Source organism: Leptopilina boulardi, unplaced genomic scaffold (assembly GCF_019393585.1).
Source record: "Leptopilina boulardi isolate dan_hultmark-lab unplaced genomic scaffold, ZJU_Lbou_2.1 LbouV2_58, whole genome shotgun sequence".
Taxonomy (NCBI): domain Eukaryota; kingdom Metazoa; phylum Arthropoda; class Insecta; order Hymenoptera; family Figitidae; genus Leptopilina; species Leptopilina boulardi.
Genome location: NW_026138003.1, coordinates 461,825 through 474,318, shown reverse-complemented (window position 1 = coordinate 474,318; position 12,494 = coordinate 461,825).

The window sequence follows — 12,494 nt, the reverse complement described above, 5'->3', positions numbered from 1 at the left end:
AATTGTGTCCCTAATATGGTGGAGTAAAAATTTAAATTTTTATTAATAATGCATTTACTTATTATATATAAGGGTGATTCACCGCATAGCGCACTCTTTGGTGTCTGAAACTTTAAAAATATTTTTTTATCGAAATGATAAATATCAATACATATTTTTGAATATAAAGTGTCAAGAAATAAATGTCCATGGTGGGCCGGAAAAATTTTTAAAAATTTTTTTTAAACAAATTTAAAAAAAAATTTTTGCTTTTTGAATTCTATAAAATAGTGGAAATTTGATTTAAAATGTTTATGGAAATTTTTGGGGTAATTTACAAAAATATATATAGCGCAAACGACAATTAAAAATTTTTATTTCGGTAATTTACGGAAATTTTCGAGGTAATTTATGGAAATTTATACGGTAATTTATAGAAATTTATTTGGTAAGTTATAGTAAACTTACATATATATAGCCACAGTAAACTTGGTTGTATCTTTTTCTATTGCAACGTTTTGATGCACATAAGTTATATCAAAAAGAGATCATTTTTAGAAATGATACACGAAACGGTCTCATTTTTTGATGCAAAAAATTTAATCAATTTATATCAATGATGGCCGAATTGAATCGACTCAAAATTAAACGAATTTTTTTCAGATATTTTGGTAATAGTACAATTGCGGAGACCATTTCACTATTTAATTTCAAAATGAAAATAACAGAAAATCAAAGCTTATAAACATAACCTAAAATGCATGAGAAAAAATTTGTCGATAAAATCAATATAGCCGAGCTTTTTAGAAGGTAGATGGCAGCACTCATCTATTTTCTTTCTTTAAATTTTTTCTGAATCGTTTTTATAAAAAGCAAAACTGCCATCTACCTTCTAAAAAGCTCGGCTATATTGATTTTATCGACAAATTTTTTCTCATGCATTTTAGGTTATGTTTATAAGCTGTCACTTTTTAATTATCGAATTGCACATTGTCTTTGATTTTCTGTTATTTTCATTTTCAAATTAAATAGTGAAATGGTCTCCGCAATTGTACTATTACCAAAATATCTGAAAAAAATTCGTTTAATTTTGAGTCGATTCAATTCGGCCATGATTGATATAAATTGATTAAATTTTTTGCATCAAAAAATGAGACCGTTACGTGTATCATTTCTAAAAATGATACACAAAACGATCTCTTTTTGATATAACTTATGTGCATCAAAACGTTGCAAAGATTTGATGCAATTTTTGGTCTCAATTTGATACTTTTAGGAAAACTGTGAGACTAAAATAATATAACTACACTTCATTTAACCTTTATTATTTAATTATATTCTATTTTTTTAAAAAATATTGAAGGGTCGGTTACTGAAGTAGAACTATATTAACATTTGACTTTTATTTAAATAATTCAATGTTTAATAATAAAACCCAGAATAACACACAAAAGTGCAGTCAAGTATAAATAGAAAAAAAAAAGAAAATAATTTTTTTTTATCAAACGTTTTTTTTATTCAATTTCAATACAATATACAATACTAAAATAGCAACAGAAATTATATATATATTAGTGCTCATTGCTAAAAATATTAACTTTTTTGTTTAAACATTCTGTGGGGACAGGTGAAATTTTGACGTTTTCAGCCTTAAAAACCACTTTTCACGAAAAATAATAATGATAAATACAAAAGTAAATATTGGTTTTTGTTTGTAATCACATAAATTACCTTTTTACATTGGAATCGAAATATTATGTTAACATTATTTGTGATTTTTCTTTCACAACATGAAAAAAAGCAAGTTGTATGCGCTACGCGAAGAATCACCCATAATTAGATATAGAAAAATCCATATTTCATGTTATACTCAAATTAAAAGATTCAAAAAATATTTAAAATATTTCATTGAAATTTAACAATTAACTTCTTTCACAGTTAATTAAAAAGTATCAAAGTGATAAAAAAATTTGGATCAATTTGATACATTCAAGTTAACAGTGTTATTAATATTTTAGAAGTCTCATTCGTAAGAGAATGACGGGACTTGATTAAAAATTGCCCATAAAATAGACATCGTAAGGTTGCATAAAATCGATTACAGACTTATATATATATATATATATATATATATATATATATATATATATATATTTATTAATAAAATAGAACGCGCATGATGAATAATTGAACAAGGAAGCGTTTGAGAAACACAATATACCTTGAATATAGATTCTAAAATAAAATTCAACGACATGGTTTCCCTTTTATAAATAAATATTCAATTATTCTCCCTATATACTACACTGAAATTCATTTTCAATTGAGTCTATATATATATATATACTTACTGAATTTAGTGATTTGTAATTTTATGCCTCAAGTAATTTGCAATTCGAAATTTTATATAGGCAGGATGTTCAAAGATTTTTCAAGAATACGCATTGTATATAAAGTGGGAGGACAAGTGAAACTTGTGACTGAAGAATGTATATGTAAGTCGAATACTAGAACATTAATTAACAATAACACGAAGTCGATTTAAGCATAAAAGAATCTCGACAAGCCGCCAGTAGCTTTAAGGGCCTCGCAACACGCAAGCCAACGGATTTTAATTTATTACAGTCGAATCGTCGATAAACTTCATTGTCACTGATAGGCTGATTCATGATATTATAAGTACGTTACATTTACAGTCGAAAAAATTCTTCTCTAAGTTCTAATTGTTACTTTATATATATGAGGCATTCTTTGTCAACGCGGACACCCCTCTCGCCCAAATTCTTTTCATTTTAAATTCATGTTTAATGGCTTAAATTTTAGTTAAAGGAATATACTTTTGAAATCTGAGTGGCATATATCCAAAAACAAAATATAGGATCCAATATAAAGGTTATTCTTTAAATTTACCAATAAAAAGTTACTCTAATTCATTTTGAACAATCCAAAAAGTAATGTTTGAGGCCTTTTTAGCCCTTTGTATTTGGAAATATGCCACTCAGATTTCAAAAGTATATTCCTTTAACTAAAATTTAAGCCATTAAACATGAATTTAAAATGAAAAGAATTTGGGCGAGAGGGGGGTGTCCGCGTTGACAAAGAATGCCTCATATATATATATATATATATATATATATATACTAGGGGGCTATGCCCCCTGCGCGCTTCGCGCGCCAACCCCCATCCCCCCTCCTCTCTTCCCCTCCTTTTCCCCACCACCACCCTAAATTTAAAGGTTATGTTCGTTTCAAGACTCTGAATATAGCCGCAAGTCCCCCCTCTCCCTTCTCTTCTACCACCCCTTCTCTTGACTTGCGGCTATATTCAGAGTCTTGGAACAGCGGCTTCGCGCGCCAACCCCCATCCCCCCTCCTCTCTTCCCCTCCTTTTCCCTCCCCCCACCCTAAATTTAATGGTTAAGATCGTTTCAAGACTCTGAATATAGCCGCAAGTCCCCCCCCCTCTCCCTTCTCTTCTCCCCCCCCTTCTCTTGACTTGCGGCTATATTCAGAGTCTTGGAACAGCGGCGGCGTTGGCGGCGCTTTTTGAAATTCAAAATGGCGACTTAAATATGGCGCCTAAACGACATAAAAAACACAAAAAATCCACTAATATGATCTATATTATTGTTTAAAACTTCACATATGACGATAAAAATAACCACAACATAGTTTACTTACAAACTGATAACGTATCTCCATTCAAAATTCAAAAATTCAAAATGGCGGATTAAATATGGCGGATAAAATTAAAAATTGAGCTAGACTCGTGAAAATTACTACTTGGGGGTTTTCGAGGTCGCTGATTACGAATCCGGTGTTAGTTTTCAAAAATTCAAAATGGCGGATCCAATATGGCGGACAAAAATTGAAAAAATGGAGCTAATTTCGTAAATATGTCTACATAGGGGTTTTTTTGGTCGCTGATTACAAATCCGATGTCAGTTTAAAAAAATTTTAAATGGTTGATGACAAATCTCTATTTAAAATTCAAAATGGCGGATAGAATTAAAAAATTAAGCTAGTCTTGTGATTATTAATTAAATAATCCTCACGTAATTTCCATAAAAAGTTTTCTGGCGTTGTATTTGATAAGTTCAAATGGCACCTTTTTACGTTTAATATAAAAAAGTTAGATCAATTTTTTATATTTTGGTCCACCATTTTGATTTTTTAAAAAGTAACGATGAATTCGTAAAGATTGTCCTGAAAAACCCTTAGGTAGACATTTTAACGAGTTTAGCTCAATTTTTCGGATTTTTGGTCAGCCATTTAGAATTTTTAAAAAGTAACCGCAGATTCTTAATCAGTGACCCCGAAAACCCCCGAGTAAACAATTTCACGGGTTTAACTCAATTATTTAAATTTTGGGCTACTATTTTAAGTCTGTCATTTTCAATTTTTAAAATCAAATAACGGATTTGTAATCAGCGACCCCAAAAACCCCCGAGTAACAAGTTTCAGGCGAATCTAAACGATTTTTTAATTTTTGTCCATTATATTGGATCCGCCATTTTGGATTTTTGGAAACTAATACCGGATTCGTAATCAGCGACTCCAAAAACCCCCATGTAACAAGTTTCAATCGAATCTACAAGATTTTTTAATTTTTTGTCCGCCATATTGGATCCGCCTATTTTGAATATTTGAAAACTAACACCGGATTCGTCATCAGCGACCCCAAAAACCCCCGTGTAACAAGTTTGAATCGAATCTACACGATTTTTCAATTTTTGTCCGCCATATTGAATCGGCCATTTTGAATTTTTGAAAACTAACAACGGATTCGTAATCAGCGACCCCAAAAACCTCCGAGTAACAAGTTTCAGTCGAATCTAAACAATTTTTCAATTTTTGTCCGCCATATTGGATCCGCCATTTTGAATTTTTGAAAACTAACACCGGATTCGTAATCAGCGACCTCGAAAACCCCCAAGTAGTAATTTTCACGAGTCTAGCTCAATTTTTAATTTTATCCGCCATATTTAATCCGCCATTTTGAATTTTGAATGGAGATACGTTATCAGTTTGTAAGTAAACTATGTTGTGGTTATTTTTATCGTCATATGTGAAGTTTTAAACAATAATATAGATCATATTAGTGGATTTTTTGTGTTTTTTATGTCGTTTAGGCGCCATATTTAAGTCGCCATTTTGAATTTCAAAAAGCGCCCAACGGGATTAAAAAGTAGACATTCCAAGCTAATTTTTCCAATATTATAAAATTTTTTTAAATTAAACCAATTATGGAGAGATGGGGTGGTCCGGTTGACAAAGAACGTCCCATATATATATATATATATATTAGGGTGGTCCTTAAAAAACAAATTTTCGAATTTTAAAGTTCGTAACCCCTCATTTTGTTAAGCATGGAAAAATAAGAGACACGTATTTTTTTTTTTTTTTTTAAATTAATATTTAATGGTGCCTCATCGCACTTGAATTTTTACATGCATTTTGCATGGGGAAAAAACGTTTTTTCGTAGATTTGCTATGAAATGATGAAAAATGAATATTTTTTTCTCGGACCACTTTGTTTTTCTTCATTTATGTTCAAAGAATAAGATCCAATAATTTATTTATGAATTTTTAATAACAAATATTTTTTAAACAGCCCCTAAAAACCCTCAAAAAATGCAAAATCAGGGAAAAATCGTTAAAAAATGTTTATTAATATTTTTTATAGTCTTTTTTGCAAGATTTTTTATTTACAAATTGAACAAATACTATTAATCGTATTTTTCAATAATTTGCAATTTGTTTAAACAATATATTGTTGTTACTGTAAAATTGTTGTTAAAAATATCTGGAAAATGATGTTTTTTTTAATTTTATAACTTTTATTGACATGAACTGCAATAAATAACAGTTTATTTAAAAAAATGTCAACAAAAATTGTTTAAACAAATTAATTTTTTTATTTTAAAACTAGTGTTTAAATGTATCTACAAAGTTGCTCTTCACCCTTAATTTTGCAAGTAGTTCTGCTGTTTACAATTGCAATAGTATCTTAAATTTGAAACTTCATTTTCGACAATTGTTTAAACAATTTAATTTTTTAATCAATTAAATACTTTTATATTTTCTAAAATACATACAGTGCGAATTATTAACTACGGCCCAGCCTAATTCTGACAGTATAGTTTTATTTATAATGTTGCAAGTCGATGTGCTACCTGAACAAACCCGTCTAAACTTGTCGTAGCACATCGACTTGCAACATTATAAATAAAACTATACTGTCAGAATTAGGCTGGGCCGCAGTTAATAATTCGCACTGTATGTATTTTAGAAAATATAAAAGTATTTAATTGATTAAAAAATTAAATTGTTTAAACAATTGTCGAAAATGAAGTTTGAAATTTAAGATACTATTGCAATTGTAAACAGCAGAACTACTTGCAAAATTAAGGGGGAAGAGCAACTTTGTAGATACATTTAAACACTAGTTTTAAAATAACAAAAATAATTTGTTTAAACAATTTTTGTTGACATTTTTTTAAATAAACTGTTATTTATTGCAGTTCATGTCAATAAAAGTTATAAAATTAAAAAAAACATCATTTTCCAGATATTTTTAACAACAATTTTACAGTAACAACAATATATTGTTTAAACAAATTGCAAATTATTGAAAAATACGATTAATAGTATTTGTTCAATTTGTAAATAAAAAATCTTGCAAAAAAGACTATAAAAAATATTAATAAACATTTTTTAACGATTTTTCCCTGATTTTGCATTTTTTGAGGGTTTTTAGGGGCTGTTTAAAAAATATTTGTTATTAAAAATTCATAAATAAATTATTGGATCTTATTCTTTGAACATAAATGAAGAAAAACAAAGTGGTCCGAGAAAAAAATATTCATTTTTCATCATTTCATAGCAAATCTACGAAAAAACGTTTTTTCCCCATGCAAAATGCATGTAAAAATTCAAGTGCGATGAGGCACCATTAAATATTAATTTAAAAAAAAAAAAAAAATACGTGTCTCTTATTTTTCCATGCTTAACAAAATGAGGGGTTACGAACTTTAAAATTCGAAAATTTGTTTTTTAAGGACCACCCTAATATATATATATATATATATATATGAACTTAATTTTTCTCAATGAATTCATTATTTTATTAATTATGTTTAGTTAAGTAATTATTAAAGTATAATTATATTCTGTTGATTAACTGCTAAATCAATTAAGTTTATTTGATTAATTTTAATAAATTAATTATTCAATAAATATTTTTAATCACCCTAACTATTTGTTCTAAACAGGGCTGACTTAATCTCAAAATAAATGGTCTGAAACTTTCAATTTTAAGGTTATTTTCGTCTCATGAATTTATTATATTTAAATCAAATAAAAATTTATTAGGCTGTGAGAAACATATATATCATTTCTCTGGGTGTAATGTGAATTAAATTATATTAATTAAATTGTTTAAGATTATAAATGACAAGACAAGATAAATTGTGCTTAATGTTATATTTAAGAGAATAGAAAAACGACTTGAAACCACCCATGGAGAATATATTGGAATATTGAGTAAACATTGATTGTAATATTCCGCCATGACACGATTCGCTCGATCGAGTTTGCTATACAAGTAAATGTATGTATATAGCGAAGATCGAATCACGATCTATCCATACTCTCTCTCTCTCTCTCTCTCTCATACACACATTGACTATATACACCATATTACAGATTCAACGATCAAAACACGGAACTGTGATAAATATAATACCTGCTATCCAAATATCTCTTGACTGAAACGAGATTTTCTAACACACGAAAAATTCAACAGAAAGAGCGTAATGAGAATAAAATTAATATTATCACTTGTGCCGCTCAACTAGTTTCCAACTGATAGCGCGTTTGCAACCAACACGCAACATTCAAGGGATATTTTTTACTCGCACAACGTGGCGTAAAAAGATAAGAAAACTTTTTAAATTTTCGTTTAGCTCGAAATATTTCTACATTCATCACTGGAATTTATTGTTCTAAATCCTATACATAATATATAATATTTTGATAAATGAATTATATTCCAATATCTCGTTCAGAAACTGAAATGTATTTTGTAAGATTATTTTTATTTTAAATAAATGACGAATTTTATCATTTTTAGGGTTTCATTCACGTAGTGAACTGAAACGGAACCCTTATGGTTTCACTCATGTCCGTTAACAAAATTTACAGTTTTGGAGCTAATAAGCTGAGACTTGGTACACATATTTAATTTTATGTGTTGATTTCACGAAAAATATAGCTAATCCTTTTGTAAGATTATATTTAAATATTTAAATTTAAATTGTAAACTTTGACAGTTAAAAAATTAATTTATTTACACATTTTGCAAACTGTAAAAACTGCCAAGGCCCTGACCAAAAACACATTTTAAATAGGGCAAAGTGGGGACATTTTTTCACAACAGTAAGAAGTGATTTTTGCGCTTAGTTGTCAGTACGTAGAAATTCCAACAAATTCAATTTGGGGAATATTATAGTTTTTTTATTTCGCAGTAGAGTACGAAAAGAAAAATTTTATCCAAATCAAAAATGTCAATGTCCATGATGATAATATGTTGAAATGGCGTTGACTACCCTATATTTTTCGTGATATATGTATACCGTGAAAAATTATCTCGTGGGTTATATCTATTCAGCCATAAGGTTTGGTGAATCGGTAGCTTTGTAAAAGAATCTCGGCACTCAACAACGGTAACTTATCGACCATATACTCCTCGATTGCGTTGATCATTGAGTCAGATGAATAAGTACGTACTTGTTGGACCATGAAAGTGTGACTTAGACCGCAAATCTGCCAGTGAATAATTCACCCTCTCAAGCCAAAGGCAAATCGTCTATCATCGAAGCTTCGTGCACGCACACGCGATATCTTTCTCCCTCTCTATATTCCAATTTTTTATTTCCTTCTCTTCTACACCCTTTAACGTTTCACAATTATTCTTCTATATTACACCTTTAGCCTATACCATTTCAAGTCTTTCATTCTTCTTTTCCACATATACCTAACCATCTCACTTTACCAATTGCCTCACACAATTTTTCCAGATATTTTTTTATTTTTGTCTTGTCAGAATGCGCAGAAATCCAAATGATTGTATGGGAATTGCAATCATCAGAAATTTATGCCCTACGTTTGATTCTGAGTTTTCTATACACGGTATATATCAAACGTGAGGAAACGCGCAAAAGGGCAGATTTTATTCTCGCGCACGATTTGTTTCGATCCTGTTTTGCTACTGTCTACGGCAACATTTGAGTTTACTCTGGATATATCGATATTATGCGCACAGGATAGTGGATTTTGTGAATAATATTTAGTTTAAAGAACATATTCTCAAAGGATGCATTAAATTGAAAACGTGGCTGTTATAACGGAGATGTGCTAATATTACCTATTGAATTTTTTGAATAATATTTCAGTTTGAAGAAAATATTTTTCATGTATATATAAGTCATTTTATATATGCAAACGGAAGTTAATGTTTGCAGTTAATCTTCAAAACTTTGAGTCATATTCAGTTTTAAAAAATCTTACGAATAACTTAATTTATAGTTTTAAAATAAGATATATTTTACATCAAAATTCATAGAAAAATTTTGCGCTAGTGTTTTTTTCCAACTGAAATTAACTTTTTTTTAGTCTCTCTATAAACTGCGGTAGCTTTTATAACTGTCAGATTTATTTTTTGTTGAGAAAATAATTCAATTGTTACAGTGACAGGAAATTTTTGCTCATGTATAAAAGAAAAAAAAACATGTAAAATGCAAAAAAAAAGAAAGGGAGGGAGAACGCATTCTTGTAGAACGTATAAAACACGCACATTACGAAGGAAATTACAATAGGGGGAATTTATTTAATCGGTAATCGATGGGAAATAGTTGTATGGAAATGAGCACGATTTAAATAACTTGGTACTAATGAGCTACGATTTGCGATCCAAACGTTTAAAGATTCCAAATCAGTGCACCCGACTTCTTGTGTGCGCAGTCAAGAAGACAATATCTTTTTACGAAAACATTAAATTTCCACACCAGGAAAACTTTACGGTAATTACTTTTATAAGTATATAAACGGAGTCAAGGTTTTTTCTTTATAGTAACCAATTCACTTAATATACAATTAAGTAAGAGAAACATTTCTTTTAAAAAAAAAATATATATATATATATGTATATAGACGTCTAAACAATTTTTTAAAGAAAACTAATTGAGGTCTTTTTCGAGGGGGAAATAACTTGTGAATTAATAAAGAATCCCGCACAAAACATATGGAAAAAAAATTTTCGGTCAAATTTTTTTATACTTTGCAGTTTTGTAGCTTATTATCTCCTGAATAAAAAATGTTAATGGCAAAACCCCCGAAATTCAATAGTTTTTGACTTACACTATGTTGAGCCTCAATAAATGGGAAAAAATTAATCAAGTTACGTAAGGATTGCATAAGGCTTACTCAAAGCTTAAGGCTTCTTTACGGCTTAAGACTCAAGGCTCAAGGCTTGATAAAGACAAGCAAGGCAGGCTTATGGTTCAAAGCTCCATTAAAGCTCAAGTCTTTCTCAAGAATCCAAGCACTCCTAAGCACCAAGTCTACATACGACACCAGGGTTGATTGTAACTCAAGCTTTGATTATGGCTCAAGATTTGATAATGACTCAAGGCTTGATTATGGTTCAAGGCTTGGTTATGGCTCAAGTCTTGTTTATGGCTCAAAGCTTGGTTATAGCTCAAGGCTTGAATATGGCTCAAGTCTTGTTTATGGCTTAGTTCTGGCTCAAGTCTTGATTATGGTTCAAGTCTTGTTTATAACTCAAGGCTTCACTGAAAGACTTTTTGTTTCAAAAATTAATATAATTTGTTTCAAAATGAGGATAACTGTATTTTTGTACTATTTAGTCGTATGAACGTACTAGTTTCTAACCAAATAATACCAAAAATTAGTATGGTCCATATTAATTTTTAGTTTTTTCTAGTCAGAAACTAGTACGTTCACACGACTAAATAGTACAAAAATACAGTTATCCTCATTTTGAAACAAATTATATCAATTTTTGAAACAAAAAGTATTTCAGTGTTGATTATGGCTCAAGGTTTGGTTCTGGCTCAAATCTTGTTTATGGATCAAGATTTAATAGTAGCTCAAGACTTGGTCCTGAATCAAGGCTTGGTTCTGGTTCAAATCTTGTTTATGGATTAAGACTTGATCCATAAACAAGCTTTGAACCATGATTAAGTCTTGATCCATGAACAATCCTTGAGCCATAATCAACCCTTGAGTCATTATCAAGTCTTGAGTCTTAATCAAAGCTTGAGTTACAGTAGGATGCATATTTGCATCCTACTGTACAATCAACCCTGGTGTCGTAAGAAGACTTGGTGATTAGGAATGCTTGGATCCTTGAGCAAGCCTTGAGCTTTAATGGAGCTGTGAGCCATAAGCCTGCCTTGCCTGTCTTTATCAAGCCTTGAGCCTTGAGTCTTAAGCCGTAAAGAAGCCTTAAGCTTTGAGTAGGCCTTATGCAATCCTTACGTAACTTGATTAAGTTTTTCCCATTTATTGAGGCTCAACATAGTGTAAGTCAAAAACTATTGAATTTCGGGGGTTTTGCCATTAACATTTTTTATTCAGGAGATAATAAGCTACAAAACTGCAAAGTGTAAAAAAATTTGACAGAAAATTTTTTTCCCCTGTTTTGTGCGGGGTCTTTTGGTATTTTCACACTTTTTGAACTTCGTACACTAATGAGTTTATTAGCCTTGCCCCTTCACTGAAAAAATGTTGGGCGTTCAGACTTCCCAACGCATGTATGAGAAGCACCAAAAAAAAGAGGTTCTGCGCATCTTCATTGTGGGGCTGTTTCCCAACTTGGGTGCTCTAAGTGCCCAAGTCTGATGTTGCAGCATCACAAAATCTTGGTAACAATAACGTAGAACATCTTCTCGCTCAACATTAAGCATAGTGGTCCCTCAAAATCATGCTCCAGACACTCCAAAGTAAAGAGCTACTGCACTTCCACTGTTGGAACTGCTGATCGCCCAAGACTTTTTCAGTGTATAGGACAGGAGTACTAATTTACTTATCTATTTTAAAAATTATTTTTATTTATGAATTCTACTCTTCATTTGAGGCTCCGAATTTTAAAAGAGCCTACGCTCGAATTTACGTCACATGTCTTGTATTCCCTCGTATTAAAATTTTGAAATTGTTCAATATAAAATTCCAAAGATAAGAATCAACTGTTAAAAATTAATATAGAAAGATTTCAAAATTTTAATACAAAAAAACTTTAGACCTAAATTCGAGTGTAGACCCTTTTAAGATCAGGAGCCTGATTTGTAAGACTTTAATTTGTTAATTATTTTGTTAAATAAAGTGCGACCTGATAATGCTGGTGTCAAGCCAAGACATCGAAATGTTGCAAAAGTGAAATAGTTTTTGTGTTGGCCAAGAAGAAGTTATTATACTGGATTAATATGAATTTTA